Genomic DNA, 23176 nt, shown 5'->3' on the forward strand with positions numbered 1-23176 from the left:
ACAAATGGGACATTCACCACCAGCGACGGGGCTCCCAGAAGCCGGGGGGGCGGGCCGGGGGTGGCGGCTGGGAGCCCGATCACGGGGGGTGCCTGCACCCCCGGCAATGGGGCTCCCAGAAGCCGGGGGGTGGGCCGGGGGTGGCGGCTGGGAGCCCGATCGGGGGGCATGCCTGCACCCCCGGCGACGGGGCTCCCAGAAGCCGGGGGGGCGGGCTGGGGGTGGTGGCTGGGAGCCTGATAGGGGGTCATGCCTGCACCCCCGGCGACGGGGCTCCCAGAAGCCAGGGGGGCCGGCTGGGGGTGGCTGCTGGGAACCTGATCTGGATATTTGGAAGAGTATCACAAGGGGTTGTACAGTGTCTGTGATACTGAGATTAATATCAGTCTCTCGGCCTTGGAATATTGAGAAGGATGAAACAGGGTGAATGTCCACCCTGTGCCACATTGCGAGTAATATCAGCCTGTCCCCTCCATGGATATTAGGAACAATATCCCAGACTGGGTGTACGCCTCCTGCTGTACAGAGTGCAATATCATCCTCTCCCTCCCAGGATAGTAATTACAATATCACTGGGCGGGAGCACACAGCCTGCGAATTATTATCATCCTCTCCCCCTCCGCATACTAGGAACAGTATCTCAGAAGAGCTGTACCCTCAGTGCCATATTCGGACTAACAGCATAGGCTTCTTCCGTGAATATTAGGAGCAATATTACCGGGTAGCTATCCATTCATTGCTATGTTTGGAGTCATGTGATACTCTACCCCGCTTTATATTAGGATCAGCATCACGTGGTGAGTGTACACCTACTGTGATATTAAAACTAAAATCCGGCCGGGCACGGTGGCTCAAGCCTGTAATCCCAGCACTTTGGGAGGCCGAGATGGGCGGATCACGAGGTCAGGAGATCGAGACCATCCTGGCTAACATGGGGAAACCCCGTCTCTACTAAAAAATACAAAAAACTAGACAGGCGAGGTGGCGGGCGCCTGTAGTCCCAGCTACTCGGGAGGCTGCTGAGGCAGGAGAATGTCGTGAACCCGGGAGGTGGAGCTTGCAGTGAGCTGAGATCCGGCCACTGCACTCCAACCTGGCTGACAGAGCGAGACTCCATCTCAAAAAAAAAAAAAAAAAAAAAAAAAAAAAAAACTAAAATCCTGCTTTCCGTCCCTGGATATTAAGAACAGCATCACAAGTAGGTTTACACTTCCTGTGGAATTAGGAACAATAATATGATTATTAATCATCAATGATCGATTTTAATAATTATGAATGATACTAAAAATTTATAGGATACCATTATTAATTACGGATAATGATTTTAAATACATGATTATGCATGCTTTCAATTAATTATTAATATTAATGTCATCAAATAATATTAGTTCCTAATACTAATTATTATTTGATTCCCAGCATCACTGGGTATTGATTTAAGTCACATTAATTGCTAATATAATATTCTTATTAATAGTGATACTACTAATAATTATTGTTACAAATCATTAACATTTTAAACCAGTATTAATTTTTACTCTCTTTATTGTGATCATTAATATCAATAATTATTATTAATATTAATATAATTACTAATATTAATGATTAATAGACTTGTTCCTGATATCCACCGGGGAGAGGACAATGTTAATTTCTATATCACAGACGGTGTACACCCCCCATAATAGTGTTTCGAACTTCTGCTTGGGAGAGGAGGATATGACAATCAGTACCACTGGAAGTAGAAACAACCCTGGGATACTGTTATGGATATTCAGGGAGGAAGAGGCTGATATGACTCCTAATACAGAGGGGGTTACTCCCTCTGAGGATGTGCACACTGGGGGTGTACAATCGTCTGAGAAGGAGATGAAAATTTTCAGATGGGGAGATGATATTACTCACAATATCAGAAAGAGGCTGTGAGTCCACAAGGCTCCCAGAAGCCAGGGGGGTGGGCCGGGGGTGGCAGCTGGGAGCCCGATTGCGGGGGGGTGCCTGCACCCTCGGCGATGGGGCTCCCAGAAGCTAGGGGGCGGGCCGGGGTTGGCGGCTGGGAGCCCGATCTTGGGGAGTGCCTGACCCCCCGGCGATGGGGCTCCCAGAAGCCAGGGGGGCGGCCAGGTGGTGGTGGCTGGATCGAACCAGTTTTGACCAGATCAAACCAGATCAGACCTGATGGAACCGATTTTGACCGGATCAAACCGATTTTGACCGTATCAGACTGGATCAAACCGGATCGAACCGGATCAGACCGGTTCAAGCCGGTTGTGACCAGATCAGACCGTATCAAACCAGATTAGACCGGTTCAAACCGGATCAAACCGGATGAGACCGGATCAAACCGGATCAGACCGGATGGAACCGCTTTTGACCGGATCAGACAGGATCAAATCGGATCATACCGGATAAAAGCGGATCAAACCGGATCAGACCGGTTCAGACCGGATCAGACTGGATCAGACCGGGTCAGACCGGATCAGACCGGATCAGACTGGATCAGACCGGGCCAGACAGGATCAGAATGGATCAAACTGGATCAGACCGGATCAAACCGCATCAGACCGAATCACACGGGTTCAAACCGGTTTTGACCGGCTCAGACCGGATCGGACCGAATCAAACCGGATCGAACCGGTTCAGACCAGATTAAACCGGATCTGACCGGATGAAACAGGTTTTGAGCGGATCAGACCGGATCACACCGGATACAAGCGGATCAAACCGGATCAGACTGGTTCAGACCGGAGCAGAATGGATCAGACCGGGTGAGACCAGTTCGAAACGGATCAAACCGGATCAGACCGGTACAAACCGGATCATACCGGATCAAACCAGACCAGACCAGTTCAAACCGGTTTTGACCAGATCAAAACGGATCAGACCGGTTCAAGCCGGAGCAAACCGGATCAGACCGGATCAAACTGGATCAGACCAGTTAAAACCGGTTTTGACCGGCTCAGACCGGATCAGACCGGATCAAACCGCATCAAACCGGTTTTCACTGGCTCAGACCGGATCAGACTGGATCAAACCGCATCAGACCGGTTCAAGCCGGGTGTGACCGCCTCAGACCGCATCAAACCGGATCAGACCGTTTCAAACCGGATCGAACCAGATCAGACCGGATCAAACCGCATCAGACTGCGTCAAGCCGGTTTTGACCGGCTCAGACCGGATCAAAGCGAATCACACCGGTTCAATCCGGATCGAACCGGATCAGACCGGATCAGACCAGTTCAAACCGGTTTTGACCGGTTCAGACCGGATCAAACCGGATCAGATCGGTTCAATCCGGATCGAACCGGATCAGACCGGATCAAACTGGATCAGACCAGTTCAAACCGGTTTTGACCGGATCAAACCGGATCAGACCGATTTAAACCGGATGCAGCCGGATCAGACCGGATCAGACCAGTTCAAACCGGTTTTGACCGGCTCAGACCGGATCAGACCGGATCAAACCGTATCAAACCGGTTTTCACCGGCTCAGACCGGATCATACCGGATCAAACCGCATCAGACCGGTTCAAGCCGGTTGTGACCGCCTCAGACCGGATCAAATCGGATCACACCTGTTCAAACCGTATCGAACCGGATCAGAGCGGATCAAACCGGAGCAGACTAGTTCAAACCGGTTTTGACCGGATCAAACCGGATCAGACCGGTTCAAACCGGGTCGAAACGGATCAGACTGGATCAAACCGCATCAGACCAGTTCAAACCTGTTTTGACCGGATCAGATCGGATCAGACCGGTTTGAAACGGATCAAACAGGATCAGACCGGTAAAAACCGGATCAGACCGGATCAAACCGGATCAGACCAGTTCAAACCGGTTTTCACCGGCTCAGAGTGAATCAAACCAGATCAGACCGGTTCAAACCGGAACGAACCGGATCAGACCGGATCAAACCGGATCAGACCATTTAAAATCGGTTTTGACTGGCTCAGACCAGATCAGAACGGATCAAACCGCATAAAACCGGTTTTCACCAGATCAGACCGGATCAGACCGGATCAAACTGGATCAGACAGGATCAAACTGGATCAGAAAAGTTCAAACCGGATCCAACGGAATCAAACCGTATCAGACCAGTTCAAACCGGATCCAACTGGATCAAACCGGATCAGACCGGATCAAACCGGATGGAACCGGATCAAACCAGCTGAAACCGGTTCAAACCGGCTGAAACCGGATCAAACCGGCTCAAACCGGATGAAACCGGTTCAGACCGGATCAAACCGGATGGAACCGGATGAAACTGGCTCAAACTGGTTCAAACTGGATCAAACCGGTTCAGACCGGGTCAAACCGGATGGAACCGGATCAAACCAGCTGAAACCGGTTCAGACCGGATCAAACCGGATGGAACCGGATGAAACTGGCTCAAACTGGTTCAAACCGGATCAAACCGGATCAAACCGGATGGAACTGGATCAAACCAGCTGAAACCGGCTGAAACCGGATCAAACCGGATCAAACCGGTTCAAACCGGATCAGACCGGATGAAACCGGTTCAGACCGGATCAAACCGGAGTAACCGGATGAAACTGGCTCAAACTGGTTCAAACCGGATCAAACCGGTTCAGACCGGATCAAACCAGATGGAACCGGATCAAACCAGCTGAAACCGGTTGAAACCGGCTGAAACCGGATCAAACCGGCTCAAACCGGTTCAGACCGGATCAAACCGGATGGAACCGGATGAAACTGGCTCAAACTGGTTCAAACTGGATCAAACCGGTGCAGACCGGGTCAAACCGGATGGAACCGGATCAAACCAGCTGAAACCGGTTGAAACCGGCTGAAACCGGATCAAACCGGCTCAAACAGGTTCAAACCGGATCAGACCGGATGAAACCGGTTCAGACCGGATCAAACCGGATGGAACCGGATGAAACTGGCTCAAACTGGTTGAAAGCGGATCAAACCGCTTCAAACCGGATCAAACCGGATGGAACCGGATCAAACCAGCTGAAACCGGTTGAAACCGGCTGATACCGGATCAAACCGGATCAAACCGGCTCAAACCGGTTCAAACCGGATCAGACCGGATGAAACCGGTTCAGACCGGATGAAACCGGTTCAGACCGGATCAAACCGGATGGAACCGGATGAAACTGGCTCAAACTGGTTCAAACCGGATCAAACCGGATCAAACCGGATGGAACTGGATCAAACCAGCTGAAACCGGTTGAAACCGGCTGAAACCGGATCAAACCGGATCAAACCGGTTCAAACCGGATCAGTCCGGATGAAACCGGTTCAGACCGGATCAAACCGGATGGAACCGGATCAAACGAGCTGAAACCGGTTCAAACCGGCTGAAACCGGATCAAACCGGCTCAAACCGGTTCAAACCGGATCAGACCGGATGAAACCGGTTCAGACAGGATCGAACCGGATGGAACCGGATCAAACGAGCTGAAACCGGTTCAAACCGGCTGAAACCGGATCAAACCGGCTCAAACCGGTTCAGACCGGATCAAACCGGATGGAACCGGATGAAACTGGCTCAAACTGGTTCAAACTGGATCAAACCGGTTCAGACCGGGTCAAACCGGATGGAACCGGATCAAACCAGCTGAAACCGGTTCAAACCGGCTGAAACCGGATCAAACCGGCTCAAACCGGTTCAATCCGGACCAGACCGGATGGAACCGGATCAAACCAGCTGAAACCGGTTGAAACCGGCTGATACCGGATCAAACCGGCTCAAACCGGCTCAAACCGGATCAGACCGGATGAAACCGGTTCAGACCGGATGAAACCGGTTCAGACCGGATCAAACCGGATGGAACCAGATGAAACTGGCTCAAACTGGTTCAAACCGGATCAAACCGGATCAAACCGGATGGAACTGGATCAAACCAGCTGAAACCGGCTGAAACCGGTTCAAACCGGATCAAACCGGTTCAAACCGGATCAGACCGGATGAAACCGGTTCAGACCGGATCAAACCGGATGGAACCGGATCAAACCAGCTGAAACCGGTTCAAACCGGCTGAAACCGGATCAAACCGGCTCAAACCGGTTCAAACCGGATCAGACCGGATGAAACCGGTTCAGACCGGATCAAACCGGATGGAACCGGATCAAACCAGCTGAAACCGGTTCAAACCGGCTGAAACCGGATCAAACCGGCTCAAACCGGTTCAAACCGGATCGAACCGGTTCAGACCGGATCAAACCGGATGGAACCGGATCAAACCAGCTGAAACCGCTTCAAACCGGCTGAAACCGGATCAAACCGGCTCAAACCGGTTCAAACCGGATCGAACCGGTTCAGACCGGATCAAACCGGATGGAACCGGATCAAACCAGCTGAAACCGGTTCAAACCGGCTGAAACCGGATCAAACCGGCTCAAACCGGTTCAATCCGGATCAGATCGGATGAAACCGTTTCAGACCGGATCAAACCAGCTGAAACCGGTTGAAACCGGCTGAAACCGGATCAAACCGGCTCAAACAGGTTCAAACCGGATCAGACCGGATGAAACCGGTTCAGACCGGATCAAACCGGATGGAACCGGATGAAACTGGCTCAAACTGGTTCAAACCGGATCAAACCGGTTCAATCCGGATCAGACCGGATGAAACCGTTTCAGACCGGATCAAACGAGCTGAAACCGGTTGAAACCGGCTGAAACCGGATCAAACCGGCTCAAACCGGTTCAAACCGGATCAGACCGGATGAAACCGGTTCAGACCGGATCAAACCGGATGGAACCGGATCAAACCAGCTGAAACCGGTTCAAACCGGCTGAAACCGGATCAAACCGGCTCAAACCGGTTCAAACCGGATCGAACCGGTTCAGACCGGATCAAACCGGATGGAACCGGATCAAACCAGCTGGAACCGGTTCAAACCGGCTGAAACCGGATCAAACCGGCTCAAACCGGATCAAACCGGCTCAAACCGGTTCAAACCGGATCGAACCGGTTCAGACCGGATCAAACCGGATGGAACCGGATCAAACCAGCTGAAACCGGTTCAAACCGGCTGAAACCGGATCAAACCGGATCAGACCGGATGAAACCGGTTCAGACCGGATCAAACCGGATGGAACCGGATGAAACTGGCTCAAACTGGTTCAAACCGGATCAAACCGGTTCAAACCGGATCAAACCGGATGGAACTGGATCAAACCAGCTGAAACCGGTTGAAACCGGCTGAAACCGGATCAAACCGGTTCAAACCGGATCAGACCGGATGAATCCGGTTCAGACCGGATCAAACCGGATGGAACCGGATCAAACGAGCTGAAACCGGTTCAAACCGGCTGAAACCGCATCAAACCGGCTCAAACCGGTTCAAACCGGATCAGACCGGATGAAACCGGTTCAGACCGGATCAAACCAGCTGAAACCGGATCAAACCGGCTGAAACCGGATCAAACCGGATCAGACCGGATGAAACCGGTTCAGACCGGATGAAACCGGTTCAGACCAGATCAAACCGGATGGAACCGGATGAAACTGGCTCAAACTGGTTCAAACCGGATCAAACCGGATCAAACCGGATGGAACTGGATCAAACCAGCTGAAACCGGTTGAAACCGGCTGAAACCGGATCAAACCGGATCAAACCGGTTCAAACCGGATCAGACCGGATGAAACCGGTTCAGACCGGATCAAACCGGATGGAACCGGATCAAACCAGCTGAAACCGGTTCAAACCGGCTGAAACCGGATCAAACCGGCTCAAACCGGATGAAACCGGTTCAGACCGGATCAAACCGGATGGAACCGGATCAAACCAGCTGAAACCGGTTCAAACCGGCTGAAACCGGATCAAACCGGCTCAAACCGGTTCAAACCGGATCGAACCGGTTCAGACCGGATCAAACCGGATGGAACCGGATGAAACTGGCTCAAACCGGTTCAAACTGGATCAAACCGGCTCAGACCGGGTCAAACCGGATGGAACCGGATCAAACCAGCTGAAACCGGTTGAAACCGGCTAAAACCGGATCAAACCGGCTCGAACCGGTTCAAACCGGATCAGACCGGATGAAACCGGTTCAGACCGGATCAAACCGGATGGAACCGGATCAAACAAGCTGAAACCGGTTCAAACCGGGTGAAACCGGATGAAACCGGCTAAAACCGGTTCAAACCGGATCGAACCGGTTCAGACTGGATCAAACCGGATGGAACCGGATCAAACCAGCTGAAACCGCTTCAAACCGGCTGAAACCGGATCAAACGGGATCAGACCGGTTCAAACCGGATCAGACCGGATGAAACCGTTTCAGACCGGATCAAACCGGCTGTAACCGGTTGAAACCGGCTGAAACCGGATCAAACCGGCTCAAACCGGTTCAAACCGGATCAGACCGGATGAAACCGGTTCAGACCGGATCAAACCGGATGGAACCGGATGAAACTGGCTCAAACTGGTTCAAACCGGCTGAAACCGGATCAAACCGGCTCAAACCGGATGAAACCGGTTCAGACCGGATCAAACCGGATGGAACCGGATCAAACCAGCTGAAACCGGTTCAAACCGGCTGAAACCGGATCAAACCGGCTCAAACCGGTTCAAACCGGATCGAACCGGTTCAGACCGGATCAAACCGGATGGAACCGGATGAAACTGGCTCAAACCGGTTCAAACTGGATCAAACCGGTTCAGACAGGGTCAAACCGGATGGAACCGGATCAAACCAGCTGAAACCGGTTGAAACCGGCTGAAACCGGATCAAACCGGCTCAAACCGGTTCAAACCGGATCAGACCGGATGAAACCGGTTCAGACCGGATCAAACCGGATGGAACCGGATCAAACCAGCTGAAACCGCTTCAAACCGGCTGAACCGGATCAAACGGGATCAGACCGGATGAAACCGGTTCAGACCGGATCAAACCGGAAGGAACCGGATGAAACTGGCTCAAACTGGTTCAAACTGGATCAAACCGGTTCAGACCGGGTCAAACCGGATGGAACCGGATCAAACCAGCTGAAACCGGTTCAGACCGGATCAAACCGGATGGAACCGGATGAAACTGGCTCAAACTGGTTCAAACCGGATCAAAGCGGATCAAACCGGATGGAACTGGATCAAACCAGCGGAAACCGGTTCAAACCGGCTGAAACCGGATCAAACCGGCTCAAACCGGTTCAAACCGGATCGAACCGGTTCAGACCGGATCAAACCGGATGGAACCGGATCAAAGCAGCTGAAACCGGTTCAAACCGGCTGAAACCGGATCAAACCGGACCAGACCGGATGAAACCGGTTCAGACCGGATCAAACCGGATGGAACCGGATCAGACCGGATGAAACCGTTTCAGACCGGATCAAACCGGATGGAACCGGATGAAACTGGCTCAAACTGGTTCAAACCGGATCAAACCGGTTCAAACCGGATCAAACCGGATGGAACTGGATCAAACCAGCTGAAACCGGTTGAAACCGGCTGAAACCGGATCAAACCGGATCAAACCGGTTCAAACCGGATCAGACCGGATGAAACCGGTTCAGACCGGATCAAACCGGATGGAACCGGATCAAACCAGCTGAAACCGGTTCAAACCGGCTGAAACCGGATCAAACCGGCTCAAACCGGATGAAACCGGTTCAGACCGGATCAAACCGGATGGAACCGGATCAAACCAGCTGAAACCGGTTCAAACCGGCTGAAACCGGATCAAACCGGCTCAAACCGGTTCAAACCGGATCAGACCGGATGAAACCGGTTCAGACCGGATCAAACCGGATGGAACCGGATCAAACCAGCTGAAACCGGTTCAAACCGGGTGAAACCGGATGAAACCGGCTCAAACCGGTTCAAACCGGATCGAACCGGTTCAGACTGGATCAAACCGGATGGAACCGGATCAAACCAGCTGAAACCGCTTCAAACCGGCTGAAACCGGATCAAACGGGATCAGACCGGATGAAACCGGTTCAGACCGGATCAAACCGGATGGAACCGGATGAAACTGGCTCAAACTGGATCAAACTGGATCAAACCGGTTCAGACCGGGTCAAACCAGATGGAACCGGATCAAACCAGCTGAAACCGGTTGAAACCGGCTGATACCGGATCAAACCGGATCAAACCGGCTCAAACCGGTTCAAACCGGATCAGACCGGATGAAACCGGTTCAGACCGGAGGAAACCGGTTCAGACCGGATCAAACCGGATGGAACCGGATGAAACTGGCTCAAACTGGTTCAAACCGGATCAAACCGGATCAAACCGGATGGAACTGGATCAAACCAGCTGAAACCGGCTGAAACCGGATCAAACCGGATCAAACCGGTTCAAACCGGATCAGACCGGATGAAACCGGTTCAGAACGGATCAAACCGGATGGAACCGGATCAAACCAGCTGAAACCGGTTGAAACCGGCTGAAACCGGATCAAACCGGCTCAAACCGGTTCAGACCGGATCAAACCGGATGGAACCGGATGAAACTGGCTCAAACTGGTTCAAACTGGATCAAACCGGTTCAGACCGGGTCAAACCGGATGGAACCGGATCAAACCAGCTGAAACCGGTTCAAACCGGCTGAAACCGGATCAAACCGGCTCAAACCGGTTCAATCCGGATCAGATCGGATGAAACGGTTTCAGACCGGATCAAACCAGCTGAAACCGGTTGAAACCGGCTGAAACCGGATCAAACCGGCTCAAACCGGTTCAAACCGGATCAGACCGGATGAAAACGGTTCAGACCGGATCAAACCGGATGGAACCGGATGAAACTGGCTCAAACTGGTTCAAACCGGATCAAACCGGTTCAAACCGTATCAAACCGGTTGGAACTGGATCAAACGAGCTGAAACCGGTTGAAACCGGCTGAAACCGGATCAAACCGGATCAAACCGGTTCAAACCGGATCAGACCGGATGAATCCGGTTCAGACCGGATCAAACTGGATAGAACCGGATCAAACGAGCTGAAACCGTTTCAAACCGGCTGAAACCGCATCAAACCGGCTCAAACCGGTTCAAACCGGATCAGACCGGATGAAACCGGTTCAGACCGGATCAAACCAGCTGAAACCGGTTCAAACCGGCTGAAACCGGATCAAACCGGATCAGACCGGATGAAACCGGTTCAGACCGGATCAAACCGGATGGAACCGGATGAAACTGGCTCAAACTGGTTCAAACCGGATCAAACCGGATCAAACCGGATGGAACTGAATCAAACCAGCTGAAACCGGTTGAAACCGGCTGAAACCGGATCAAACCGGATCAAACCGGTTCAAACCGGATCAGACCGGATGAAACCGGTTCAGACCGGATCAAACCGGATGGAACCGGATGAAACTGGCTCACACTGGTTCAAACCGGCTGAAACCGGATCAAACCGGCTCAAACCGGTTCAAACCGGATCGAACCGGTTCAGACCGGATCAAACCGGATGGAACCGGATGAAACTGGCTCAAACCGGTTCGAACTGGATCAAACCGGTTCAGACCGGGTCAAACCGGATGGAACCGGATCAAACCAGCTGAAACCGTTTCAGACCGGATCAAACCGGATGGAACCGGATGAAACTGGCTCAAACTGGTTCAAACCGGATCAAACCGGATCAAACCGGATGGAACTGGATCAAACCAGCTGAAACCGGTTCAAACCGGCTGAAACCGGATCAAACCGGCTCAAACCGGTTCAAACCGGATCGAACCGGTTCAGACCGGATCAAACCGGATGGAACCGGATCAAAGCAGCTGAAACCGGTTCACACCGGCTGAAACCGAATCAAACCGGATCAGACCGGATGAAACCGGTTCAGACCGGATCAAACCGGATGGAACCGGATCAGACCGGATGAAACCGGTTCAGACCGGATCAAACCGGATGGAACCGGATCAAACCAGCTGAAACCGGTTCAAACCGGCTGAAACCGGATCAAACCGGCTCAAACCGGTTCAAACCGGATCGAACCGGTTCAGACCGGATCAAACCGGATGGAACCGGATCAAACCAGCTGAAACCGGTTCAAACCGGCTGAAACCGGATCAAACCGGATCAGACCGGATGAAACCCGTTCAGACCGGATCAAACCGGATGGAACCGGATCAGACCGGATGAAACCGGTTCAGACCGGATAAAACCGGATGGAACCGGATGAAACTGTCTCAAACTGGTTCAAACCGGATCAAACCGGTTCAGACCGGATCAAACCGGATGGAACCGGATCAAACCAGCTGAAACCGGTTGAAACCGGCTGAAACCGGATCAAACCGGCTCAAACCGGTTCAGACCGGATCAAACCGGATGGAACCGGAAGAAACTGGCTCAAACTGGTTCAAACTGGATCAAACCGGTTCAGACCGGGTCAAACCGGATGAAACCGGATCAAACCAGCTGAAACCGGTTCAAACCGGCTGAAACCGGATCAAACCGGCTCAAACCGGTTCAAACCGGATCAGACCGGATGAGACCGGTTCAGACCGGATCAAACCGGATGGAACCGGATCAAACCAGCTGAAACCGGTTCAAACCGGCTGAAACCGGATCAAACCTGATCGAACCGGTTCAGACCGGATCGAACCGGTTCAGACCGGATCAAACCGGATGGAACCGGATGAAACTGGCTCAAACTGGTTCAAAGCGGATCAAACCGGTTCAGACCAGGTCAAACCGGATGGAACCGGATCAAGCCAGCTGAAACCGCTTCAAACCGGCTGAAACCGGATCAAACCGGCTCAAACCGGTTCAATCAGGATCAGATCGGATGAAACCATTTCAGACTGGATCAAACCAGCTGAAACCGGTTGAAACCGGCTGAAACCGGATCAAACCGGCTCAAAACGGTTCAAACCGGATCAGACCGGATGAAACCGGTTCAGACCGGATCAAACCGGATGGAACCGGATCAAAGCAGCTGAAACCGGTTCAAACCGGCTGAAACCGGATCAAACCGGATCAGACCGGATGAAACCGGTTCAGACCGGATCAAACCGGATGGAACCGGATCAGACCGGATGAAACCGGTTCAGACCGGATCAAAACGGATGGAACCGGATGAAACTGGCTCAAACTGGTTCAAACCGGATCAAACCGGTTCAAACCGGATCAAACCGGATGGAACTGAATCAAACCAGCTGAAACCGGTTGAAACCGGCTGAAACCGGATCAAACCGGATCAAACCGGTTCAAACCGGATCAGACCGGATGAAACCGGTTCAGACCGGATCAAACCGGATGGAACCGGATCAAACCAGCTGAAACCGGTTCAAACCGGCTGAAACCGGATCAAACCGGCTCAAACCGGATGAAACCGGTTCAGACCGGATCAAACCGGCTGAAACCGGATCAAACCGGCTCAAACCGGTTCAAACCGGATCGAACCGGTTCAGACCGGATCAAACCGGATGGAACCGGATGAAACTGGCTCAAACCGGTTCAAACTGGATCAAACCGGTTCAGACCGGGTCAAACCGGATGGAACCGGATCAAACCAGCTGAAACCGGTTGAAACCGGCTGAAACCGGATCAAACCGGCTCAAACCGGTTCAAACCGGATCTGACCGGATGAAACCGGTTCAGACCGGATCAAACCGGATGGAACCGGATCAAACAAGCTGAAACCGGTTCAAACCGGGTGAAACCGGATGAAACCGGCTAAAACCGGTTCAAACCGGATCGAACCGGTTCAGACTGGATCAAACCGGATGGAACCGGATCAAACCAGCTGAAACCGCTTCAAACCGGCTGAAACCGGATCAAACGGGATCAGACGGGATGAAACCGGTTCAGACCGGATCAAACCGGATGGAACCGGATGAAACTGGCTCAAACTGGTTCAAACTGGATCAAACCGGTTCAGACCGGGTCAAACCGGATGGAACCGGATCAAACCAGCTGAAACCGGTTCAGACCGGATCAAACCGGATGGAACCGGATGAAACTGGCTCAAACTGGTTCAAACCGGATCAAACCGGATCAAACCGGATGGAACTGGATCAAACCAGCTGAAACCGGTTCAAACCGGCTGAAACCGGATCAAACCGGCTCAAACCGGTTCAAACCGGATCGAACCGGTTCAGACCGGATCAAACCGGATGGAACCGGATCAAACCAGCTGAAACCGGTTCAAACCGGCTGAAACCGGATCAAACGGGATCAGACCGGATGAAACCGGTTCAGACCGGATCAAACCGGATGGAACCGGATGAAACTGGCTCAAACTGGTTCAAACTGGATCAAACCGGTTCAGACCGGGTCAAACCGGATGGAACCGGATCAAACCAGCTGAAACCGGTTCAAACCGGCTGAAACCGGCTCAAACCGGTTCAAACCGGATCAGACCGGATGAAACCGGTTCAGACCGGATCAAACCGGATGGAACCGGATGAAACTGGCTCAAACCGGTTCAAACTGGATCAAACCGGTTCACACCAGGTCAAACCGGATGGAACCGGATCAAACGAGCTGAAACCGGTTCAAACCGGCTGAAACCGGATCAAACCGGCTCAAACCGGTTCAAACCGGATCAGACCGGATGAAACCGGTTCAGACAGGATCGAACCGGATGGAACCGGATCAAACGAGCTGAAACCGGTTCAAACCGGCTGAAACCGGATCAAACCGGCTCAAACCGGTTCAGACCGGATCAAACCGGATGGAACCGGATGAAACTGGCTCAAACTGGTTCAAACTGGATCAAACCGGTTCAGACCGGGTCAAACCGGATGGAACCGGATCAAACCAGCTGAAACCGGTTCAAACCGGCTGAAACCGGATCAAACCGGTTCAAACTGGATCAAACCGGTTCAGACCGGGTCAAACCGGATGGAACCGGATCAAACCAGCTGAAACCGGTTGAAACCGGCTGAAACCGGATCAAACCGGCTCAAACCGGTTCAAACCGGATCTGACCGGATGAAACCGGTTCAGACCGGATCAAACCGGATGGAACCGGATCAAACAAGCTGAAACCGGTTCAAACCGGGTGAAACCGGATGAAACCGGCTAAAACCGGTTCAAACCGGATCGAACCGGTTCAGACTGGATCAAACCGGATGGAACCGGATCAAACCAGCTGAAACCGCTTCAAACCGGCTGAAACCGGATCAAACGGGATCAGACGGGATGAAACCGGTTCAGACCGGATCAAACCGGATGGAACCGGATGAAACTGGCTCAAACTGGTTCAAACTGGATCAAACCGGTTCAGACCGGGTCAAACCGGATGGAACCGGATCAAACCAGCTGAAACCGGTTCAGACCGGATCAAACCGGATGGAACCGGATGAAACTGGCTCAAACTGGTTCAAACCGGATCAAACCGGATCAAACCGGATGGAACTGGATCAAACCAGCTGAAACCGGTTCAAACCGGCTGAAACCGGATCAAACCGGCTCAAACCGGTTCAAACCGGATCGAACCGGTTCAGACCGGATCAAACCGGATGGAACCGGATCAAACCAGCTGAAACCGGTTCAAACCGGCTGAAACCGGATCAAACGGGATCAGACCGGATGAAACCGGTTCAGACCGGATCAAACCGGATGGAACCGGATGAAACTGGCTCAAACTGGTTCAAACTGGATCAAACCGGTTCAGACCGGGTCAAACCGGATGGAACCGGATCAAACCAGCTGAAACCGGTTCAAACCGGCTGAAACCGGCTCAAACCGGTTCAAACCGGATCAGACCGGATGAAACCGGTTCAGACCGGATCAAACCGGATGGAACCGGATGAAACTGGCTCAAACCGGTTCAAACTGGATCAAACCGGTTCACACCAGGTCAAACCGGATGGAACCGGATCAAACGAGCTGAAACCGGTTCAAACCGGCTGAAACCGGATCAAACCGGCTCAAACCGGTTCAAACCGGATCAGACCGGATGAAACCGGTTCAGACAGGATCGAACCGGATGGAACCGGATCAAACGAGCTGAAACCGGTTCAAACCGGCTGAAACCGGATCAAACCGGCTCAAACCGGTTCAGACCGGATCAAACCGGATGGAACCGGATGAAACTGGCTCAAACTGGTTCAAACTGGATCAAACCGGTTCAGACCGGGTCAAACCGGATGGAACCGGATCAAACCAGCTGAAACCGGTTCAAACCGGCTGAAACCGGATCAAACCGGCTCAAACCGGTTCAATCCGGACCAGACCGGATGGAACCGGATCAAACCAGCTGAAACCGGTTGAAACCGGCTGATACCGGATCAAACCGGATCAAACCGGCTCAAACCGGATCAGACCGGATGAAACCGGTTCAGACCGGATGAAACCGGTTCAGACCGGATCAAACCGGATGGAACCAGATGAAACTGGCTCAAACTGGTTCAAACCGGATCAAACCGGATCAAACCGGATGGAACTGGATCAAACCAGCTGAAACCGGCTGAAACCGGATCAAACCGGATCAAACCGGTTCAAACCGGATCAGACCGGATGAAACCGGTTCAGACCGGATCAAACCGGATGGAACCGGATCAAACCAGCTGAAACCGGTTCAAACCAGCTGAAACCGGTTCAAACCGGCTGAAACCGGATCAAACCGGCTCAAACCGGTTCAAACCGGATCAGATCGGATGAAACCGTTTCAGACCGGATCAAACCAGCTGAAACCGGTTGAAACCGGCTGAAACCGGATCAAACCGGCTCAAACAGGTTCAAACCGGATCAGACCGGATGAAACCGGTTCAGACCGGATCAAACCGGATGGAACCGGATCAAACCAGCTGAAACCGGTTGAAACCGGCTGAAACCGGATCAAACCGGCTCAAACCGGTTCAGACCGGATCAAACCGGATGGAACCGGATGAAACTGGCTCAAACTGGTTCAAACTGGATCAAACCGGTTCAGACCGGGTCAAACCGGATGGAACCGGATCAAACCAGCTGAAACCGGTTCAAACCGGGTGAAACCGGATGAAACCGGCTCAAACCGGTTCAAACCGGATCGAACCGGTTCAGACCGGATCAAACCGGATGGAACCGGATCAAACCAGCTGAAACCGGTTCAAACCGGCTGAAACCGGATCAAACGGGATCAGACCGGATGAAACCGGTTCAGACCGGATCAAACCGGATGGAACCGGATGAAACTGGCTCAAACTGGTTCAAACTGGATCAAACCGGTTCAGACCGGGTCAAACCGGATGGAACCGGATCAAACCAGCTGAAACCGGTTCAAACCGGCTGAAACCGGCTCAAACCGGTTCAAACCGGATCAGACCGGATGAAACCGGTTCAGACCGGATCAAACCGGATGGAACCGGATGAAACTGGCTCAAACCGGTTCAAACTGGATCAAACCGGTTCACACCAGGTCAAACCGGATGGAACCGGATCAAACCAGCTGAAACCGGTTCAAACCGGCTGAAACCGGATCAAACCGGCTCAAACCGGTTCAAACCGGATCAGACCGGATGAAACCGGTTCAGACAGGATCGAACCGGATGGAACCGGATCAAACGAGCTGAAACCGGTTCAAACCGGCTGAAACCGGATCAAACCGGCTCAAACCGGTTCAGACCGGATCAAACCGGATGGAACCGGATGAAACTGGCTCAAACTGGTTCAAACTGGATCAAACCGGTTCAGACCGGGTCAAACCGGATGGAACCGGATCAAACCAGCTGAAACCGGTTCAAACCGGCTGAAACCGGATCAAACCGGCTCAAACCGGTTCAATCCGGACCAGACCGGATGGAACCGGATCAAACCAGCTGAAACCGGTTGAAACCGGCTGATACCGGATCAAACCGGATCAAACCGGCTCAAACCGGATCAGACCGGATGAAACCGGTTCAGACCGGATGAAACCGGTTCAGACCGGATCAAACCGGATGGAACCGGATGAAACTGGCTCAAACTGGTTCAAACCGGATCAAACCTGATCAAACCGGATGGAACTGCATCAAACCAGCTGAAACCGGCTGAAACCGGATCAAACCGGATCAAACCGGTTCAAACCGGATCAGACCGGATGAAACCGGTTCAGACCGGATCAAACCGGATGGAACCGGATCAAACCAGCTGAAACCGGTTCAAACCAGCTGAAACCGGTTCAAACCGGCTGAAACCGGATCAAACCGGCTCAAACCGGTTCAATCCGGACCAGACCGGATGGAACCGGATCAAACCAGCTGAAACCGGTTGAAACCGGCTGATACCGGATCAAACCGGATCAAAACGGCTCAAACCGGATCAGACCGGATGAAACCGGTTCAGACCGGATCAAACCGGATGGAACCGGATGAAACTGACTCAAACTGGTTCAAACCGGATCAAACCGCATCAGACCGGATGAAACCGGTTCAGACCGGATCAAACCGGATGGAACCGGATCAGACCGGATGAAACCGGTTCAGACCGGATCAAACCGGATGGAACCGGATGAAACTGGCTCAAACTGGTTCAAACCGGATCAAACCGGTTCAGACCGGATCAAACCGGATGGAACCGGATCAAACCAGCTGAAACCGGTTGAAACCGGCTGAAATCGGATCAAACCGGCTCAAACCGGTTCAGACCGGATCAAACCGGATGGAACCGGATGAAACTGGCTCAAACTGGTTCAAACCGGATCAAACCGGTTCAGACCGGGTGAAACCGGATGGAACCGGATCAAACCAGCTGAAACCGGTTCAAACCGGCTGAAACCGGATCAAACCGGATCAGAACGGATGAAACCGGTTCAGACCGGATCAAACAGGATGGAACCGGATGAAACTGGCTCAAACCGGTTCATACTGGATCAAACCGGTTCAGACCGAGTCAAACCGGATGAAACCGGATAAAACCAGCTGAAACCGGTTCAAACCGGCTGAAACCGGATCAAACCGGCTCAAACCGGTTCAAACCGGATCAGACCGGATGAAACCAGTTCAGACCGGATCAAACCGGATGGAACCGGATCAAACCAGCTGAAACCGGTTCAAACCGGCTGAAACCGGATCAAACCTGATCGAACCGGTTCAGACCGGATCAAACCGGATGGAACCGGATCAAACCAGCTGAAACCGGTTCAAACCGGCTGAAACCGGATCAAACCGGCTCAAACCGGTTCAAACCGGATCGAACCCGTTCAGACCGGATCAAACCGGATGGAACCGGATGAAACTGGCTCAAACCGGTTCAAACCGGATCAGACCGGATGAAACCGGATCAAACCAGCTGAAACTGGTTCAAACCGGCTGAAACCGGATCAAAACGGCTCAAACCGGTTCAGACCGGATCAAACCGGATGGAACCGGATGAAACTGGCTCAAACTGGTTCAAACTGGATCAAACCGGTTCAGACCGGGTCAAACCGGATGGAACCGGATCAAACCAGCTGAAACCGGTTCAAACCGGCTGAAACCGGATCAAACCGGCTCAAACCGGTTCAATCCGGACCAGACCGGATGGAACCGGATCAAACCAGCTGAAACCGGTTGAAACCGGCTGATACCGGATCAAACCGGATCAAACCGGCTCAAACCGGATCAGACCGGATGAAACCGGTTCAGACCGGATGAAACCGGTTCAGACCGGATCAAACCGGATGGAACCAGATGAAACTGGCTCAAACTGGTTCAAACCGGATCAAACCTGATCAAACCGGATGGAACTGCATCAAACCAGCTGAAACCGGCTGAAACCGGATCAAACCGGATCAAACCGGTTCAAACCGGATCAGACCGGATGAAACCGGTTCAGACCGGATCAAACCGGATGGAACCGGATCAAACCAGCTGAAACCGGTTCAAACCAGCTGAAACCGGTTCAAACCGGCTGAAACCGGATCAAACCGGCTCAAACCGGTTCAATCCGGACCAGACCGGATGGAACCGGATCAAACCAGCTGAAACCGGTTGAAACCGGCTGATACCGGATCAAACCGGATCAAAACGGCTCAAACCGGATCAGACCGGATGAAACCGGTTCAGACCGGATCAAACCGGATGGAACCGGATGAAACTGACTCAAACTGGTTCAAACCGGATCAAACCGGATCAGACCGGATGAAACCGGTTCAGACCGGATCAAACCGGATGGAACCGGATCAGACCGGATGAAACCGGTTCAGACCGGATCAAACCGGATGGAACCGGATGAAACTGGCTCAAACTGGTTCAAACCGGATCAAACCGGTTCAGACCGGATCAAACCGGATGGAACCGGATCAAACCAGCTGAAACCGGTTGAAACCGGCTGAAATCGGATCAAACCGGCTCAAATCGGTTCAGACCGGATCAAACCGGATGGAACCGGATGAAACTGGCTCAAACTGGTTCAAACCGGATCAAACCGGTTCAGACCGGGTGAAACCGGATGGAACCGGATCAAACCAGCTGAAACCGGTTCAAACCGGCTGAAACCGGATCAAACCGGATCAGAACGGATGAAACCGGTTCAGACCGGATCAAACAGGATGGAACCGGATGAAACTGGCTCAAACCGGTTCATACTGGATCAAACCGGTTCAGACCGAGTCAAACCGGATGAAACCGGATAAAACCAGCTGAAACCGGTTCAAACCGGCTGAAACCGGATCAAACCGGCTCAAACCGGTTCAAACCGGATCAGACCGGATGAAACCAGTTCAGACCGGATCAAACCGGATGGAACCGGATCAAACCAGCTGAAACCGGTTCAAACCGGCTGAAACCGGATCAAACCTGATCGAACCGGTTCAGACCGGATCAAACCGGATGGAACCGGATCAAACCAGCTGAAACCGGTTCAAACCGGCTGAAACCGGATCAAACCGGCTCAAACCGGTTCAAACCGGATCGAACCCGTTCAGACCGGATCAAACCGGATGGAACCGGATGAAACTGGCTCAAACCGGTTCAAACCGGATCAGACCGGATGAAACCGGATCAAACCAGCTGAAACTGGTTCAAACCGGCTGAAACCGGATCAAAACGGCTCAAACCGGTTCAATCCGTATCAGACCGGATGAAACCGGTTCAGACCGGATCAAACCGGATGGAACCGGATGAAACTGGCTCAAACTGGTTCAAACCGGATCAAACCGGTTCAAACCGGATCAAAACGGATGGAACTGGATCAAACCAGCTGAAACCGGTTGAAACCGGCTGAAACCGGATTAAACCGGATCAAACCGGTTCAAACCGGATCAGACCGGATGAATCCGGTTCAGACCGGATCAAACCGGATGGAACCGGATCAAACGAGCTGAAACCGGTTCAAACCGGCTGAAACCGCATCAAACCGGCTCAAACCGGTTCAAACCGGATCAGACCGGATGAAACCGGTTCAGACCGGATCAAACCAGCAGAAACCGGTTCAAACCCGCTGAAACCGGATTAAACCGGATCAGACCGGATGAAACCGGTTCAGACCGGATGAAACCGGTTCAGACCGGATCAAACCGGATGGAACCGGATGAAACTGGCTCAAACTGGTTCAAACCGGATCAAACCGGATCAAACCGGATCAAACCGGTTCAAACCGGATCAGACCGGATGAAACCGGTTCAGACCGGATCAAACCGGATGGAACCGGATCAAACGAGCTTAAACCGGTTCAAACCGGCTGAAACCGGATCAAACCGGCTCAGACCGGTTCAAACCGGATCAGACCGGATGAAACCGGTTCAGACCGGATCAAACCGGATGGAACCGGATCAAACCAGCTGAAACCGGTTCAAACCGGGTGAAACCGGATGAAACCGGCTCAAACCGGTTCAAACCGGATCGAACCGGTTCAGACCGGATCAAACCGGATGGAACCGGATCAGACCGGATGAAACCGGTTCAGACCGGATCAAACCGGATCAAACCGGATGGAACCGGATCAAACCAGCTGAAACCGGTTCAAACCGGCTGAAACCGGATCAAACCGGCTCACACCGGTTCAAATCGGATCAGACCGGATGAAACGGGTTCAGACCGGATCAAACCAGCGGAAACCGGTTCAAACCGGCTGAAACCGGATCAAACCGGATCAGACCGGATGAAACCGGTTCAGACCGGATGAAACCGGTTCAGACCGGATCAAACCGGATGGAACCGGATAAAACTGGCTCAAACTGGTTCAAACCGGATCAAACCGGATCAAACCGGATGGAACTGGATCAAACCAGCTGAAACCGGTTCAAACCGGCTGAAACCGGATCAAACCGGCTCAAACCGGTTCAATCCGGATCAGACCGGATGAAACCGGTTCAGACCGGATCAAACCAGCTGAAACCGGTTGAAACCGGCTGAAACCGGATCAAACCGGCTCAAACCGGTTCAAACCGGATCAGACCGGATGAAACCGGTTCAGACCGGATCAAACCGGATGGAACCGGATGAAACTGGCTCAAACCGGTTCAAACTGGATCAAACCGGTTCACACCAGGTCAAACCGGATGGAACCGGATCAAACGAGCTGAAACCGGTTCAAACCGGCTGAAACCGGATCAAACCGGCTCAAACCGGTTCAAACCGGATCAGACCGGATGAAACCGGTTCAGACAGGATCGAACCGGATGGAACCGGATCAAACGAGCTGAAACCGGTTCAATCCGGCTGAAACCGGATCAAACCGGCTCAAACCGGTTCAGACCGGATCAAACCGGATGGAACCGGATGAAACTGGCTCAAACTGGTTCAAACTGGATCAAACCGGTTCAGACCGGGTCAAACCGGATGGAACCGGATCAAACCAACTGAAACCGGTTCAAACCGGCTGAAACCGGATCAAACCGCCTCAAACCGGTTCAATCCGGACCAGACCGGATGGAACCGGATCAAACCAGCTGAAACCGGTTGAAACCGGCTGATACCGGATCAAACCGGATCAAACCGGCTCAAACCGGATCAGACCGGATGAAACCGGTTCAGACCGGATGAAACCGGTTCAGACCGGATCAAACCGGATGGAACCGGATGAAACTGGCTCAAACTGGTTCAAACCGGATCAAACCGGATCAAACCGGATGGAACTGGATCAAACCAGCTGAAACAGGCTGAAACCGGATCAAACCGGATCAAACCGGTTCAAACCGGATCAGACCGGATGAAACCGGTTCAGAACGGATCAAACCGGATGGAACCGGATCAAACCAGCTGAAACCGGTTCAAACCGGCTGAAACCGGATCAAATCGGCTCAAACCGGTTCAAACCGGATCAGACCGGATGAAACCGGTTCAGACCGGATCAAACCGGATGGAACCGGCTCAAACCAGCTGAAACCGGTTCAAACCGGCTGAAACCGGATCAAACCGGCTCAAACCGG

Source organism: Macaca fascicularis, chromosome 4, assembly GCF_037993035.2.
Source record: "Macaca fascicularis isolate 582-1 chromosome 4, T2T-MFA8v1.1".
In the NCBI taxonomy this organism is placed as follows: Eukaryota; Metazoa; Chordata; class Mammalia; order Primates; family Cercopithecidae; genus Macaca; species Macaca fascicularis.